Genomic DNA, 17,663 nt, shown 5'->3' with positions numbered 1-17,663 from the left:
AAAAAAAAAAAAAAAAAAAAAAAAAGGAAAGAAAAAGATAACTACAAAAGGAACAAGACAAAATACACTTTTGAAGAAGAAATGCAAATAACTGATAAACATGGGGAAGAATATTCATTGTCACTAGGAAAGAAAAGTGAACTGAGATTATGCACATCCAAAAACATTTTTTTAAATCTTGATTTCGCAAAGATTAGACATTAATCAGCACTGGTGGAGATGTAGAAGTATAAATTCACTCGGCTTATTTTAAGGACAATTTGTCTGTATTGAAAACCTTTACAAGGTGCAAATGTTTTGGTCCTGCAATATGAATATATCTTTAAAATAATTAGAAAATAAAGATGCACACCAAGCATGTTCATAATCACTGTGGAGTTTTGTTTTTTTTTTTTGAGATGAAGTCTTTTTCTGTCCCCCAGGCTAGAGTGCAGTGGCACAGTGTCGGCTCACTGCAACCTCTGCCTCCCAGGTTCAAGCAATTCTCTGCCTCAGCCTCCCGAGTTGCTGGAATTACAGTCACCCGCCATCAGGCCTGGCTAATTTTTGTATTTTTAGTAGAGACGGGGTTTCACCATCTTGGCCAGGCTGCTCCTGAACTCCTGACCTGGTGATCCATCCACTTCTGCCTCCCAAAGTGCTGGAATTACAGGCATGAGCCACCGTGCCCAGCCCACTGTGCAATTTTTAATGGCAAACATATCAGAAACAAAGGTGTCAGTATATTTTTATCCAAAGAGGTACCGGTGCATCCTAAAATGGGAAACTAGTCAGTACTGATATTTATTGACATCAGTAAGTTTATTTGTATTTTTTAAAAGAAAACATACAAGGCAATAATCAACCTATTGCAAGTTTGTGTATTTATGGTGATGCCTTTGTTTGTGTCGGTATAGGATTGCAGGATGAGGAATTTTAGGGTGTCAACCATGATGACTCAGCTCCTATCAACCACAACAACCTTTCCTCCACTGGGAAGGGGTTACCTACCTCTCCAAGTCAATGAAATGGGTGGGCTGCACCTCAATCAACTGTGCAGGGAGAATGATTCCCTTGGTTTGGCAATGAGGAGCTCGCTTGCCTAGTAGACGTGCTTTGCATGGAGAAAGAGGTAGGCTTAACCAATTTAGTTGGGGCTAAAATGCTGATTTTTATACATTTGAAATATTTTATAATTGCTAAACTTTTAAAGAAGTTATTACAGAAAAACTTAAATTTGAAATAGCAACCAGAGACTTCAAAAACCAAGAGACAACCTTTATAAGAAATGTGTAAGAACTCTATGAAGAAAACCAGAACACTTACTGAAGAGCTTAAAAGAGGATAGTTAAAATGAAATCTTATGCTAAAACCCAATATATAGAATAGATGCTAATATTTGCTGTGCTGACGGATAACAGACTCCATTTATCAAGCACTTACTTATGCCAGACATCCAGCAAAGTACTTCACGCACGTTGTCTCATTTAATCTTCCAATAACCCAGCAAAGCAGGGATTACCATCATTCCTGCTTTGCATATGAGAACACCATGGAAGGCTGAGAACTCTGTTCAGAAGCAGAGCATTAGGAAGCCATGGAGTCAGATTTTAACACAGGAATGCCTGGCCCCAGAACCAAGGATCTTTGCTGTGCTACAAAACCAGTGAGATGAGGTCCTGGAGATACGGCCGAATATGAACTTCACTAGTTCAATGTTTCTTACATTCTGTTCTACCTACTGTTCTGCTTTCATCTAATTTTAAAGATCCATTCTGTGTCTTTGGAGTTAAGCAACATAGGGGTGGCAGCAACAAGGTGAGACGACCCCAAGAGGGAAGATATGTGTGGGGCAAAAAAAGTGAGGGTGGTCCATGCTTGACCGGGAAAATCTGCTACTGGAGAAAATCCTTGAAGGCTCTGTAATTTGTTAGTTTGATTTTGGGGTTTTGTGGGATTTTTTGGTGGGGAAGGACAGGATCTTGCTCTGCTGCCCATGCTGGAGTGCAATGGGGCCATTATGGCTCACTGCAACCTTTGCTTCCTAGGCTCAAGAGATCCTCCTGCTTCAGACTCCTGAGTAGCTGGGACCACAGGCTCACACCACTATGCCCAGCTAATTTTCAAATTTATTATCCAGACAGGCTCTCACTATGTTGTCCAGGCTGGTTTCAAACTCCTGGGCTCAAGTGATCCTCCCGCCTCAGCCTTTCTAAGTGCTAGGATTACAGGCATGAACCATTGTGCCTGGCCTGTGATTTAGTTTTGGTAGACAGGTGATATTCTGCCCCAAACAAGGGGGGTAAGAAACTCTAGACTCCAACACACTGAGGTTCAAATCTCAGCTCTCCCACTTAGTAGGTGTATGAACTTAGGAAAGTTATTCAGCCTCCCTGGACCTCAGTTTCTTTATCCAAAAAAAGGTTGTCAAGGTTACATGAGGCAATGCATAAATAGTGCATAAAAGAATTTAGCAGGTGATAAGCCTGAGTTATAAGTTACCTATCATCATCATTGTCATGGTCATTGATTTTTTTTTAAGATGGGGTCTTGCTCTGTTGCCCAGGCTGGAGTGCAGTGGCACAAACTTGGTTCACCATAACCTCCGCTTCCTGGGGTTCAAGCAATTCTCCTGCCTTAGCCTCCCAAGTAGCTGAGATTACAGGCATGTGCCACGACGCACAGCTAATTTTGTACTTTTAGCAGAGATGGGTTTTCACCATGTTGGCCAGGCTGGTTTTGAATCCCTTTTGAGTCCACCCACCTCAGCCTCCCAAAGTGCTGTGTGTCATGGTCACTGTCACCATCATACTGTAGCGCCTAGACACCACCCCCAGCACCTCAAGGCTTCAGTCTTCCTGCTGCTCTGGTCCAGTTGGTCAAGGTCCCTTCAGCAGGGGGCTAAGTGTGTTTCTCATTCCCTAAGGCTCACAAGGGACCAAGGCCCTGGGAAATGCCCACTGCATCAGGTCCATGCACAGATCTCACAACTTAGAGTTGTTTGTGGAAGGCGGAATGAGAGACTGATGACTCAAGATAAGATAGGCAATCAGCTCCGACTCGCCACTGCAGACTTCTGGTCTACTTGTAAAATGAGTCTTGTCATTTATTTGACAGTCCCCAGGATTTCACAGAGTGGGAGGGACAAATAAAGCCAAACTCCAGCAGAGTGTTCCCAGTAGCCTCAAGTGTGGAGTTTGCTGTTGTTGGGGCCCCAGGACTTGGTTGAGCCTCTCAATATCCTGCCTGTCTCCAGGCTCTCTCCATTCATTCCAGCCAGTGTTTGTTGAATATGCCTTCTGGAAGGGATGGCATCAGAGCAGATTTCCTCTTCAGTGGCCAGCAAAGTATTTCTGTTTCAAATAAATTCAAACTGGTTCCAGAAATTTACATCAGAGCAGAAATGTGCAATCTGTACCCCTCTGACCACCTGCTGCCCTTTTGTCTTCTGTTCACTAAGTGGTCATGATCACAGGCTTTGCCAGGAAAGATCTGGGTTCAGGTCACTCACACACTGTGTCGCCCCAGTCTTCCCCTCATTCTGCTACCAGTTTCACAGGATTCTGATTGTGATGGATCAATCAGATGGTGCATATAAAACATCCAGGACTGTGTGTGCCTCATTAAACTCATCCTAAGGAAAAGATCTGGCAAGGCAGAAGACCCTGGAGTCATTTTATCTGCTTTACTTAATGTGTTCTCATGCCTCAGGTAGCTGTAGAATCCTTTGATGCCATAGTCATGAGGAGAGGAAGGCCCAGTCCAGTTATGGTGCCTGGCAGCCATGCCGGTGTAGGGCCAAGGCCTCTGCTCGGCCTGGCTTCTCAGTTGATGTCTTCCCCGCCCACTTCATGCCTTGGGCTTGTCTTCTGTCAGTATCCTCAGCACCCAGAACAGAGTGGGACACAAACCTGCATCTCAATTAAAATCTGCTGAATGAGTGATTGATTGAAAGAATGAATGGCAGAAAAACAGAGAACCAGTGGAGGGAAAAAAAATTATAACCCCACAGTCAACTGTAACTGCTGCTTACTCTTCAGGATCTCCATTCACAACACCTTCTCTCCTTTTTGTAGCTTTCCTGGCTCCCCAACCAGGCCTCCTTCCATACTCACACTTTGCCCATCACATCCCTTTGCTATCCCCCACTCCATCTCCCACCCTTCCATGATAGCATGGATTTTTCTTTATCTCTTTTCTCTTAGAAAGTCTACAAAGAGAAGGGAAAGGGAATGGAGCCCACTGGTCATGGGTAACTACACCAGGTAAATGTAGTGCCCTCACATTGCCGAGCCTGGGTCACGGCAATGGAAGATCCTCCTTAATGCCAACGGAACAGAGAAGCTGAGTAGCATAGGAGGGCGCACGTCTGATGTGAGCCTGGAGGTGAAGGGCAGAGCCTACTCACAAGAGCGTTTAGGAAAGTTAAAATTAAAAAAAAAAAGTCATACAGATAAAGGATATTATTGTAGAGTCCACTGTGACTACCCAATGAGGAAGAATGGCATTTCTATAACATAAACCAGGGCTTCTCAAACTGCAATGTGCACAGGAATCACCTGGGGTTCTTGTTTCAATTTGCATTCTGTTTTGGTGGGTCTGGGAAAGGGCCTAAGATGTTGTATTTTCTAATAAGTTCCCAGGGGATGCTGATGCTTCTGGTTGGGAAACCCACTTTGGGTAGCAAACGTTTAGTGGAGAAAGCACCAAAAAAGCTTCTGCTCGTGTTCTATCTCATCTTTTAAAAGATGTGAACGGGTCATCCTGACAATAATGTAAGGACTCTGAACATCCCAGGGTTCAAAGGGGTCCTTTGGTCCCACATGCCCTCCTCTCACCTTCCACCCTCTGCCTGGACTCTCCCAGGCACAGGGCAGCCTCCTCCAGGAAGCCCAAACTGAAGGGGGTTGGAAATCCAAAGACCTCAATTTCAAACCTCACTTGCTCCCCAGAGCTGCATCAGCTCCCACAGCATAAATGGGGGTGGCTTCCCTCCAAAGAACGCTTAAGCCACATGAAATTAAATTTCACTGGCTATTATGCCTTCTAAACAAGGGATGCAAGAGTGTGTCTGCAGGTGTTTCTGCCTCTTTCTCCCCACCCCAGTCCCCAGCATATAAACACTAGACATTGAGCACCTGAGAAAACTGTGGGTTCTTTATTTATTTATTCCCAAGGCTTTTGACGTAGATGTTTGGTAAATGTTTGTTGAATTAGTTAACAAAAAGTTTGACCTTTTTTGGCACCTTCGACAAATTGAATTAGATTCTTTTAAGGCAGCCAAATATCTTTTGTATGACAGCACAGGTTTTGAGAGCTTGAATGGATTTACTTAAGGCAACTGGCAGGGAGGCAGGAAGAAGAAAAGAACTAAAACTGGTTCGTGTAGCAAACTGTAATACTAATTGCTCATAGTATGAGGAGAAGAGAATTGGCTTATCCCATATGATACACACACACACACACACACACACACATAATGGTAGGTATCTTAGATCTTGCCTAGACCTGAGATGACAAACACCTGGCATGAAGAAAGACCCATCTCTCTCCATTCCCATGCCCATGGCAGACATTACTAATCAATCACGGTACTTTCCCAGCTAAATATGGATATAATCTCAAAATCCTCAGTTTTGAATCCAACATTGGTTATTTCTTCACCTGCCCACTGCTGAACTCCTATATTTCTGAGCATAATTTGTCTGAGTATATGCATGCCAGGTTATCAACTGCTTGTAGTTGTCTTGTAAAACTGCATACCTGTGTTTTCTTTGCTGCCCATAAATCATAGCTCAGCTAGAATTACCTTATGTTAAGGGAAAAAGAGGCAGCACACACAAGTGTGAGATGAACAGTACACTCCATTTTACAGGGTATTATGAGAGCAGGGATTGCATCTTATTCATTCATTCATTTATTGACCAGATTTTTATATGAAACAGGCACTGGTTTGGCCTTTGTTTAATTCTATATCATAAGCCCCTAATATATGTGTTTGCGTTTGTATGAATAATGGAGATGGATGGATGGGTGGGAAAATATTTCATTAGTCACCTCTTATGGGGTGATGCCTAATAGTCCTGAACCAGGACAGCCCTCCCCTTTAGCCTCTTTCTCTGCCACAAGCATGTCATTTTCTGTCCCTCTTTTTCCCCGTATTTATACTGAGCACACTGTACATGCAGCTTTACCTGCATGGAGTTGTCCAGAGGAAAACACATTCACTTTGTCTGGAGGTTCTTCTAGGAGTGTCTTAATCTGTTCCTTCTATCCTCCCACCCAGTCAATCACAACGATTATTTCTGTCAATGGAACTCATCGTTATGGAGAGTGTTATTGTGGCCAGTAAGGTTCTGTCATCTATTTCAGTAAAATTCTGTCTTAAACCTTTTACATAAACTGTCTTGTTTAATCCCAAGCCCAGGGAGGCCAAGCAGTTTTTCTAAGTCCATTTTACAGTTGAAGAAATAGAGGCTCAGAATACCATGTGATTTCCTGAGATCACGCAATTAATAAGTTGCAGAGCTGAGATATAAGCCCAGTCCCCTTGACTCCCGAGTCTGTGCTCTTGCAAAGAGGACTGTCGTTGGTTGGAGTCTCAGAAATGAGTTGTTGGTAAGGTTGTACGTAGAAGTCAGATGTTTCTGCAGTTTGTAATCATCTGCTTGCAGAAAGAGTCATTTTCTCCAAAGATAGTGAGAAAGATGGTCACGTGGCTCTTCCTGACGATGCCAGGAATGCAAGGTTCCTCCGCCTTCGCAGTCCCCATTGTCCAACTCTCCCTTGGATGTGGCTAAGCCTTCCAGAGGGGAAGGGCTAGGCCAGAGTCGACAGGGTGCCCTGCCTCTTCCATAAAGGGGCAAGGGATTCCTTCCTTTCAGGCTTCACCAATTAAGGATTTCTGAAGAGAGAGCAGGAGCAGCATTCGGGTGACATCCTTCTCCTGGCCTGCCTGCCCCATCCCTGCCTCCAATGCCAGAGGCAGCAGCTGCAGTGCTCCAGTCCAGCTGCCCCTGTGGACAAGACTGGGAGTGACCCAGGCACTGCATGTTAGCTCCTGGGCCTGGAACGGTCCCCATTGCCTCGTCCAGGCCACGGACACCCGGGCTCCCCTGCTGAATTTGCTGTGTCTAGGAAAGCCCCACTTTGCGTAATGGTTTAATTATCATGTCAATGTGGATTCATTAGCATGGCAGCTGTCATTGCAAATAGGGGAGCCAGGGGGCTCCTAGAGCCCCTGGGGTCAGGCTAATTGATGTAGTGAGCAGAATACCGTATTTACTCAACAATGGTTTGGGTTTCTCTTCTGACCCGGGAAAGGGAGTGCTTGCTGGAATCAATAGCAGCTGAGTTTTCATTAGCAGCCCTGGGACATCCCTGGGCTTAACCCCTCCACACCCACCCAGTCTTGGGCATCCCATTAGAAGGAGAGGCTATAACTTCTACCTCTGCCAGGAACAGATATGATGTGGGGGGCCCAAGTAGGGGAAAATACGTTCTTCACTCAATAGGAAGTGTACGACTAGGTTACAGTTCTCCTAATTTCCACAAGGGCCAGATTCTTTGAGTCATTCTTTCCACTGTGACCCTCCCAGCTAGTTCAAGGTATAGAACAACTTGGTGTTAATAAATATTTGTTGAGTGAGTAATAACTCACTTTTTTTTTATTGAACACTGTGCCAGACACTGCTCCATATCACAACTGTACCAACTCATTTAATTCTCACAACCTTCTGAGAGGTATAGTCCTGGTTATCTACTGTGTACAACTAACTACTCTTACTGTCTGAAAGCAACAACGTATTGTTATTTTGTCTCATTATTCCATGGGCTAGGAATTTGGATGAGGCTTACCTCTGCTCCATTATGTCTGAGGCCTCAGTATGACTTGAAGGACTGGAGGTTGGTATAGCTGGAGGCTGCCTGGGCCTCTCTCTCTCTCTCCCTAAACACACAGCTTCTTCAAATGGCTAGCTTGGGCTTCCTCACACATGCTGGCCTCAGGGTAGTTGTATCTCTTCTGTGACAATTCAGAACTCCATGAGACCAAGGTGAAGCTGACGATTCTTTTAAAGACCAGGCCTGGAATCAGCACAATCACCAGCCAGCTCAGATTTAAGGAGAGTGGGAAAAGATGACACCTCTTGAATGGAGAGATATCAAAGAATTTGAGGCCATTTCTAATTCTCCATAAATACTATCAGCATTTCCAAATACAGACGAGGAAACCAAGGCCCAGGGAGAGAGTAACTAACCTGTCCAAGGTCACCCAGCTAAGTGGTACCAGGATTTGCTTCCCGGCAGTCTGTCTCTTGAGCCCTTAATTGCCACAGACTCCTCTCCTTAGGCTTTGGCTCCTATAAAGTGAAGGGGTTGGGCCATATTCTCTCAAAAGTCCCTTTTAAGAGTCCAGAGATTCCTCAGAAAAGTCAAATCTAGAGGAAGGCAGTTTGTAAGAACCGCAGTCAATGGTAAGGGGACGTCAGAACCTTTGGAATAAATTCAGGGGCAGTGAACACACTACCAGGGGCTGCTCCCCAGCCTCTGTCAGGCCTTTAGTTACAACCTTGAAACTTCTCCAGAGTGGTACTCTACCCATGGACTTTTGCAGCATCTGATTAAGAGAAGGAACCAGCACTAAAGGGAACCTTTCTGCGAAAGAGAAACTGTCTTGACAGCTTTAGGCTGCCAAAAATCCCAAATGGATCAGGCCCCTGGGGAATGAAGCTGTGGGGGCTGGTAGTTGTATGGATGGGACTAGGACAAGAATTGAAACACAGTCTGACTCACACAGCACAAAGTGCCTATGTGACCTCAGGCAAGCCATTTAACCTCCCTGAGGCCTAATTTCTTCACTCGCAAATAAAAGAATTTGACTAACTATGGGAGGAAAACTGGGCTTCATCATTGGTGCCAACTTTAACTGATTGCAAGTGGGTTCCCAGAGGCCTGTGCACAGGGTCTTCAGACTGTGCTGAAACTATGCAATGTGATAGGAAGCTCCCCGGAGATGGAGTTAGGGAGAGGCACCTGGGTTCAAATCCCAAATCCTCTACTCAGTAATTTTGTGATCTTTGAAACTCCACTTATAACCTTTTTATCTGCAAAGTAAAAATCATAAGGCTTTTCTTCAGAGAATTGATGGGTGATAAATGAGATGACATGGACAAGCCTGTCAACCCAGAGCCAGGCACTATGTGAGGATCAACAATGTTCATTAAATCTGAAACCTACATTCCACTGGGATACACAATGCCAGGCAGAAAGGCCTTTAGGTATGTAACTAATTCCTGCTGAAGGTAGCAGAGTCCATGTTTTAATAGTCTGTGCCATTTTAGAGAAACTTTAAGGTTGTAGTGAATGCTGTTGGCATGATAGAATATGGAAAACATAAAATAAATACACTTTTCTCATCTGAAAAAATGAGAATAATACCTGCCCACAAGAAGATGCGTAAAAGTGGACATTCAATGAGGTGAAATTTGTAAAACACCTAGCATATAGTGAGGACTTGGTCATTAAGGGCCTTTGTGGCGGGCAGGTGCAGTCACATCACCCTTCCCTCACCTTACATCAAAGAATATAAGCTGGAGAAAAAAATCCATGAATAGAATCAACATAGGAAAAACCTTAAGTCCATCTTTTACTCTTCTGCAGAAATTATATCTATGAGTAAGTTCTATGAATGTAAATGTGAGGCGTTCTAACCATAAATCTGGCAGTGTCAGGCAAGAAATACCAGAGTCTGACGATGTTGTGGCCTCATATTTGGAGGGTGACCTCTCAAGTTTAGACCATCAAATATGCAAATGGATGGACATTCTTCATTGCACCACTACGACACTGATTATAATCCAGTATTACATAGTGAGTGCTTACAATGTGCCAGGCACTGTGCAATGCATGCGCTCTGGATGTGCATTGATTTCTTTAATCCTCACAGTGAACTGATGGAGAAAGTCCTACTAGCATCACCATTTTCCAGGAGGGCATAGACTGATTTGGAACTGTCCAACATCACACAACTAGTAGGCAGTGGAATTGAGCTTGTCTGGCCCCACAGCCTGTGTTCCCAACTATACTATATCTGAGTGACAGACTCTGTCATTTTGGCTTTTTTAGGGAAACAACATGGCGTAGGGAACCTACCACCCTCATAAGCCAGGAAGGCCTAGGGAGTGATGGAACCAGGCAGTCCTAGGTTCCAATCCCAGCCCCAGCCCTTCCTATCCTTATGACGCTAAGCAAGAGACTGACTAACCTTTGTGAGAATCACTCTCCTCGTCAGTAAGGTGGGGATCCCTACTGGAGTAATGCCTGTCTTGTTCCGTTGCCGTGAACGCTGAGTTACACGATGTGCGTAACAGGCTTAGAACTGTGCCTTGCACATAGTAGGTGGTTAATTATTGCTCATTTCCTCCTCTTTAAAACAGGATTTCATGGAATTTTCAGCCTCACTGAGATACTTACGATAGGTCTGGGAACTAAAGAAACCTCAGAAATCCAAATCAGTAGAGACATGTCTTCCACATGAACCTCTGTTAAATATTTTGTTATACGGATATACTTTCGTTGTATGGATATAAATACCTTCTTATTTGCATATATGTTAGATGCAGTTTTTTGGTACATTTTTCAAAAATAAAAATACAATTTTTGATCACAAAAAGCCCCTCTCTGCTTGGGGTTTAGTGTTGACATGAAAAATAAAGCTATGATGATTCAAGAATTTAAAAGTTAAGATTTATACAAACAGACCAGTAATGCCCGCAGATTAAAACCTAGTATTTCTTTTCCTTGTATTTTGTAGGTTCATCACCTACTCTCCCATAACTGCTTTTTCTTTTCATTAGACAAAACTTCCTGCAAATTTTTCCTAACTTTGAGTGATTTGCTGACTCTCACTAGATACATTGTCCCTTTCCCTCCACCTCTGACACCCATTTTGCATGGTAACCAATGCAGTCTCCCCCACCCCACCCCCCTACCTTCCACTGGGAATGATCTCTTTATCAATAATCCGACCCTGGAAGCCCAATGGGTGACTTTTTAGTGCCCCCGACACCAATGCAGATGGGAGTTTTGGATCCCCAGTGTAATCCCAGCCTGAAATGTTACCAGGAGCCCCACGGCTCTTCAATTACATCTCTTGGCCTGTCAAGACCACAGCATCTCAAATTCAGTTAGCTGGTCTTTGGGTATCAGCCAAGGCCCAGCCTCTGCTCCTAATGACAGCCAGCTGAGGGGACACTGAGAGGGTCTAAATTCAATTTGCAGCCCTTCTAATGAGATTAGGGGAGCAGGGATTTTTATTTTCTCCAAAGTTTGCCATGGGCAGGATGAATGATGGCCCAGGGATGAGCTGTCAACGTCAACAAAGGCTCTGAGCTGGGAGAGGGGGATGGGAAGCAAGGATGGGCAAAAGAGGGAGATATTTTCCAGACAGAGCCAAGGAGCCCTGAGTAAGTCGCCTAGTAGGTGACAATGTCTGGTTGGCAGAGTATCACTCTGAGGACAGGATGCAAAGTCAAGAACGAATCTGCAAGAAAGGCAAGTGCCAATCATAAGCAATATCCCCAGTAGAATCTCTCTTTTTTTTAATGCTTCTGAATTCTTTTCCATCCCTTTTAACTGACTTTTGAAAAGTCATTAAACAAACTACATTTCTTAAAATAGGCCAACTCACAAGAATTTCTCTAATAAAAGAGCAAGATTTCCACTGTTCTTTAGCCTGGAGCAGCTCGGTCCAGCACATCTCTTGGCCAAGCAGGTCTGTGGATCTCCCACCAGGGTAGCTCCCATGAGCTGGAGTCTGGACCAGCCAGGCCCTCCGATGCATGTACTGTGTTGCAGGTGATGGTGAGGAGCTGGAAAGTATTTCACTTGATGTGGAGTAACTTTAGGGTGAGGTGTGATGTGCAGGCATTTTTCATGGGTGTTCTAGTTAGCACCTGCCTGTGTTTGGCACCATAGCTGGGAGTAAATACTGACTCCTCCCTGAGTAGCTTCAGCTCAGATGCAGAGATAGAGGAAATTGAGTCGAATATTCTTCTGTGTCAATGTGAGTGTGATAGAGGGAAATCTCCTTAGGGAATCAAGAGGGGAAGAGGTCTCTGTGATTGGAAGACACCAAGAAAACTGTTTTTAGAAGGTGGCCTTGAACTGTATCTTGGACCAGGGTGGTATCTAGGAAGGCCAAGAGAAGAGACCCAGACATTGGCTTTGTAGCTGAAAGTCTCAGTGCTTCTACTTATAAGCCCAGCTCTACCTTGATCCAGGGTCATTCCTGGTGGAGACTACAATGGTCCTGGACCCCAGGCCTGAATCTTGTCCTCTGAGTACTGATTTGTTCACTGCGCCTTCTTAGAGCTTCTCAGAGATGGTCCATATGCACAGCAGAACTCCTGCCCAGCTTCTGGTCCCACATTTGCATCCTTCATTGGTGTGAAAATCCTGCACTAGAGCTTGGCTGTGGCTCTGACATCTTGAGTTGCCTAGATACTCAAGTTCTTCTCTAGATAGCAGGAGTTGGGGCTCACATACTTTGTCTGTTTTTCCCCCGGTCACTGCCTGAAGCCCTGTTCAGAATGGACCAATAACCAGGGATCACGACATTGCTGCCCTTCTAGTACTTCCCTGTAATATGGGAATCCACCCAAACCAGGGCTTTTACTCAGCCTCAGAGCAGGTCAACTTAAGTTAAAACCCTTCTGTGCACCTAATAGGCACTCATTAAATATGTATTGGCTGAATTGGGTCCATGGAGGAGGAAATACTTGATTGTGGCTTGAGTGTGGGAGCTTTTAGACAAGTGACTAAGAGTGGGAAGGAATTATCCCTAAAGGGGAAAGCTCAGAGTCAGGGTCTTGTTGTTTATGTTCTGAGAACAACGGTTTCTCTCCTTTCACTCTCGATAGCCAGGTTTAGACCCCCATTGCCCAACAGTCTACAGATCAGCTCATCAGGGCCCTTGGTCTCCCAGGAGGCCCTTGATCACTCAGAAGGGCCTGGTGATAGACCCTGTAGTTTGCCTGCTCACGGGAAGATACTGCTGATATCCACATATCAAGAGGGTTATTCTGCTGGCACCACAGTCTGACCTTGGCCATCAGTCAGATTAAGTATAGGGGCATGTCATGGCTGGAACTCTCAGAGTATATTCTCCATACAAAACACAAAACCCCTTCAGGACCTGTGAAGATCCTGTCGAATTGTTGGGCCTGGACTAAACTGGGTTATCAATCCAATCCCCACAGGTCCTTATAGGCCCAACGCTGTAGAAAGAGACAGTGCCAGTCAGGACTGATTTGCTGGTGTGGCTACTTTTATGTTGTGAATAATTCCTGTATCCTTTTTTCTTATTCCACCAACTTTGATTAAAATTCCTTGTGAAAAGATATTCTGTTCCAGGGGATTTTTGTGCCATGGAGAGATGGAGACACCAGAAATTCAAGCCAAAGGCCTGGGGCCTCATTGGCTCTTCTCCACTCTACCTCAAAGGGCATCTGTTTAGGTCCCAAAAAGGAAGGCCTGTCCCTGGAATATGCTGTCTCAGGGCACTTTGTATGAATGCATGAGGCAGCATCCATTGTGGAAATCCACACAGGATCATCCAGTCTCACCAGTTGATTCTACCTTAATAAACCCCAGCCCATGTCCATTGTTCACATCTCAAGCAAATTCTGGAGTGGAGAAATGATCTGGAAGAAGCCAAAAATGATAAGAATGGCAAGGATACAAAATGACCAGGGATCACTGCACGATGCTTATTAATGGAAGACCAATTCCTCAGGAATCAGTTATAAAGCACATTTTTATCACAAGGGATATTCATGTCTATTTTCTTACATGAGTTTACACAAGTATGTGAAGAAGGTGACTGTCTTAGCTATGTTGTAACATAGAATTGTGCTATAATAAAATACCAGAAACTGGCAGCTTGTAAACAGCAGACATTTATTTTTCACAGTTCTGGAGGTTGGGAAGTTCAAGCTCAGGGCACTATCAGATTTGGTGTCTGGTGAAGACCCACTTCTGGTTCAAATAAGGCATCTTCTTTCTGTGCCTTCACATGGCAGAAGAGACAAGGCAGCTTTTTGGGACCTGTTTTTATAAAGCCACTAGTCCCTTTTTATAAAGCCACTAGTCCACCCTCATGACCTAATCACCTCCCAAAGGCCCCGCCTCCTAATATCATCACATTGTTGATTAGGCTTCAACATATGAATTTCAGGGGCATACAACATTCAAATCACAACAATATCCTAATTCGCATGTTAAACATGAGGAAGCAGTGGTACTGCAGACTTAAACAAGTCACCCAAGTTCAGGCATGGGTGAGCCTAGGATGCAAGGCCAAGTCTGTCTGACACCAGAAACATGGCGTTACGCACTCTGCTACATTTCATCTTAGTACATAACCTATGTGTATATGATGGACTGAATCCCTCTTCCTTCTCCTCTGACTTCACCCCTATGCAGAGCTCCAGACCCTTCTACCCATCTAAAATGATAGAACTCATGGCCCATCAGGAAAGGATCCTCAGGGAGTGGTTCCTTGTGAGTCAGCTTCAAAGTGTCAGAGAAGGAACCTCACTCCTGTTTAGGAGCCCCCTAAAAATGTGGAATGTGGTACAAAGAACCCCAGGCTGGTGCTACCATTTGGTTGTGTCTCCACCGGAATCTCATCTTAAATTGTAGCTCCCATGATTCCCACATGTTGTGGGAGAGACCCTGTGGGAGATAATTCAGTCATGGGGGCTACTTCCCCCATATTTGTCTCATGGTGATGAATAAGTCTCATGATATCTGATGGTTTTATAAGGGGAAACCCCTTTCACTTGGTTCTCATTCTCTCTTTGCTTGCTGCCCTGTAAGAAGTGCCTTTTGCCTTCCGCCATGATTGTGAGATCTCCCCAACCACGTGGAACTGTGAGTCCATTAAACCTCTCTCCTTTGTAAATTACCCAGTCTCGGTATATCTTTATCAGCCGCATGAAAACGAACTAATACAGTTAGTCTCCACAGCCCCCCTGTTTCCAGCTCCCCCTGTGATCTTGGGCAAGGGACTTTCTCTTTCTACTCCCGATTCCCTGTTGGCTCCTTGCCAGTTCCAGTGCTCCCAGATTCTAATTCTCCAGCTGTCCAAATCTTGTGAATGGACACTCAAACACATTTCTTGTTACCTACAAATTACAGTTTGCTTTCATTCTCCTCTTCTGTCCCAGTCTTCCCTACTTGTTGCAGAGTTCAGCAATGCACGGAGTTTCGCCAGTGCTCTGGGGCTGCTAAAAACACCCCGAGGGCCCGCCCCTCCCAGGGTGATGCCAGACCAGAGGATGGAGCCCTGGGTCTCTTCACTTTGCGCCACATTATCACAGAAAGGTGGATTAGAAGTTATCTCCGCTCTGCTTTCTCTCAGAGCTCCTTGGCAACGCAGCCACCTCGATATAAATATACACCAGAAACGTGCGCAACCTCATACTCCACGGCGAGGCCTCCAGAGGCCCCGGGGCAGATACCGCCAGGGAGCAAGGACATCAGGAGATCCCGAGGACACAAAGGAGTGCCAGCCTCAACGCTTCAAGGTCGAATGTGGCACCCATCAAATAAAACGCCTGTGATCCTGTTAATCCTCTGGCACCCCATTCCAAAAGCTGGAGGTCTTTAATCTCCCTGAATAGCCAAATATTTCACAGTTGATGCTTCTTTTGCATTCTTTATAATTAAACAAAGTGCCAAATTTTTAATACCTTTCCTGTGTTTGTCTTTCTCTCCCTGGTGTTGCTAATGTAACACATTCAGGTCGAATCTCTGTTGTTTTTGGTCATTGACTGTTTCAAAACCCAAAAGAAAAGAGTGAGATCTTTCAAAGAGTGGAGATTAAAATCAAACACAATGAAGGAGCTACTTCTGAATGTAATAATGTGGAACACTTTGAAGTCGAATTAATTAAAGGAAACATAAACCAATCCATTCCTGGCTCCATGTTAAGACTCTGGCTTTTTAGACTCGGGCTGTCTAAAAGACCTTGAGATATTCAAGAGACCAGTGTAAATCAGTTCTTTTGGTTAGCACAAGCTCAGGGACCTGCCACTTTCCTCTCGTTGGTGCTGTCTTTGGTAGAGCCATAGATAGAACCAGCCACAAACTTGATTCAGGCGTAAGCGGGAGACACACACATCAGCATAAATGAGGCTCCATAAAAGGCCCTCTTGCTTGGAGACACAGGAACCAGACTCTCCAAATGTCTCTCACTTATACAGCAATCCTCTTCAGACTTAGGAGGTTTTGTCAGACATTTTCAAAACTACAGGGAACCTGGAAAGAAAATACAATAAAGAGATCAGAGACCTAAAGTGCCAGACCAAAGAGAAGAACCAGAAAAAGCAAGACGTGCTCATTGTAAATATTTTGAAACTGTATTCTTATCTCAGTTCAGTGCTGTGTACTGTCTTTTCTCTGATAATTGTAAATATTTAATGTGTTATAGCTCCATCTCCTTACTGATACGGGAAACATGAATAAATCCACACGGACAGGACGTGTGTTTTCCACTTGCAGGCTTCCTGAGACAGTGAGCCTCAGGAGGAGCTGGGCTGTGGACAGCTGCACAGGCTGTGGCCTGTACAAGAGTGCCTGGTGGAGGGGCCTGGAAAAGACGCCCCATCCCCCTGGCTCAGAGAGGGACAGAAGAAGGAGTCACTGTTCCTTCTGAGCAAAAAGCCCTTTTGCATATTTCGTTAGAGCTAGCGGCTATGTGTGTGTGCTTTTTAGCGATTTACATTTTACTAGTGTGAGGGGAACTGAGCAGAGCTCATGGAAAAAGTGTTCCTGTTTATTGAAATAAAAATTCCAGAATTTTTTTCAGTCTCAGTATGATTTTCTTTAAAACTAAAGTACAAAAATGTTTATGCAGTTTCCCCTTTTCATTTCCCTCAGCAGCCGAGGTCCTCTCTTGGGATCTGATTTTCCTTGCAAACTGACCAAGGGAAGCTTCCAGAAGCAGCTATCCACTACAAGAGGAAGGAAGGTGTGGCCATGAGGGAAGATGGTGGCTCCAGAGGCCCTGACTCTGCAGAGACCTCGGTGCTGCCTCCTAGCCTGCCTGACACCTGACTTGGTTTGCACCAGCAGGTGTCCAGGCCTCCATGGAGTCTTCACTTCTCCAGCCTTCCCAGGCCACCATTCTTGATCAGGTTTCATCTCACCTCTGTGGTTTCCTACCTCCTGCAGATGCTTCAGCTCCACCACTGCAGCCAATGCTGCCTGCTTCCTCCGGTGACAGCAGCAAAGCAGGCAGCAGTGGCCTTGGAGGCTCTGGGTGGACCCATTGTCATGCATTGTCTTCCACGGTTACTCTGGCACCTTTCCTTTACCTGGAAAATATCCCTGAGCTCAAACATTCAACTCACATCTTGGAGTCATGACAAATAAAGGAAGATGGCTTTGGTAACTCAGTAAAGCTTGGGGCTGCAGTCTTCATGAGGAGGGCAAGTTCCAAGTCCAGACGGCTTGAATTCCAACGCAGCTCTGCAGCTTACACACAGCGGGCCCCTGAGCATGGGATCTGCTGGCCTCAGTTTCCTCATTTTTAAAGAGAGGGTAGTAACAATAGTTCAAGCCTCACAGGGTTGTCCTGAGAATTAAGGATTAACACTTGTGAAGTTGCTTAGAGTAGT

General features: G+C 44.9%; 1 long non-coding RNA gene across 1 annotated transcript in view; it reads left to right on the top strand.

Moving 5' to 3' along the window:
• Nucleotides 1–16,847, top strand: part of LOC105517591 — a 28,271-nt gene extending 11,424 nt beyond the window's left edge. Inside the window, exon 2 of the long non-coding RNA XR_001002692.1 lies at nt 13,393–16,847. This is a non-coding gene — a long non-coding RNA (uncharacterized LOC105517591). The remainder of the gene's footprint in view (nt 1–13,392) is intronic.
• The last annotated feature ends 816 nt before the right edge of the window (nt 16,848–17,663 follow it).

This window comes from Colobus angolensis, unplaced genomic scaffold (assembly GCF_000951035.1).
Source record: "Colobus angolensis palliatus isolate OR3802 unplaced genomic scaffold, Cang.pa_1.0 Scaffold302, whole genome shotgun sequence".
In the NCBI taxonomy this organism is placed as follows: domain Eukaryota; kingdom Metazoa; phylum Chordata; class Mammalia; order Primates; family Cercopithecidae; genus Colobus; species Colobus angolensis.
The sequence above is the reverse complement of the archived record's forward strand: the minus strand, read 5'-3'. Positions and strand labels throughout refer to the sequence as shown.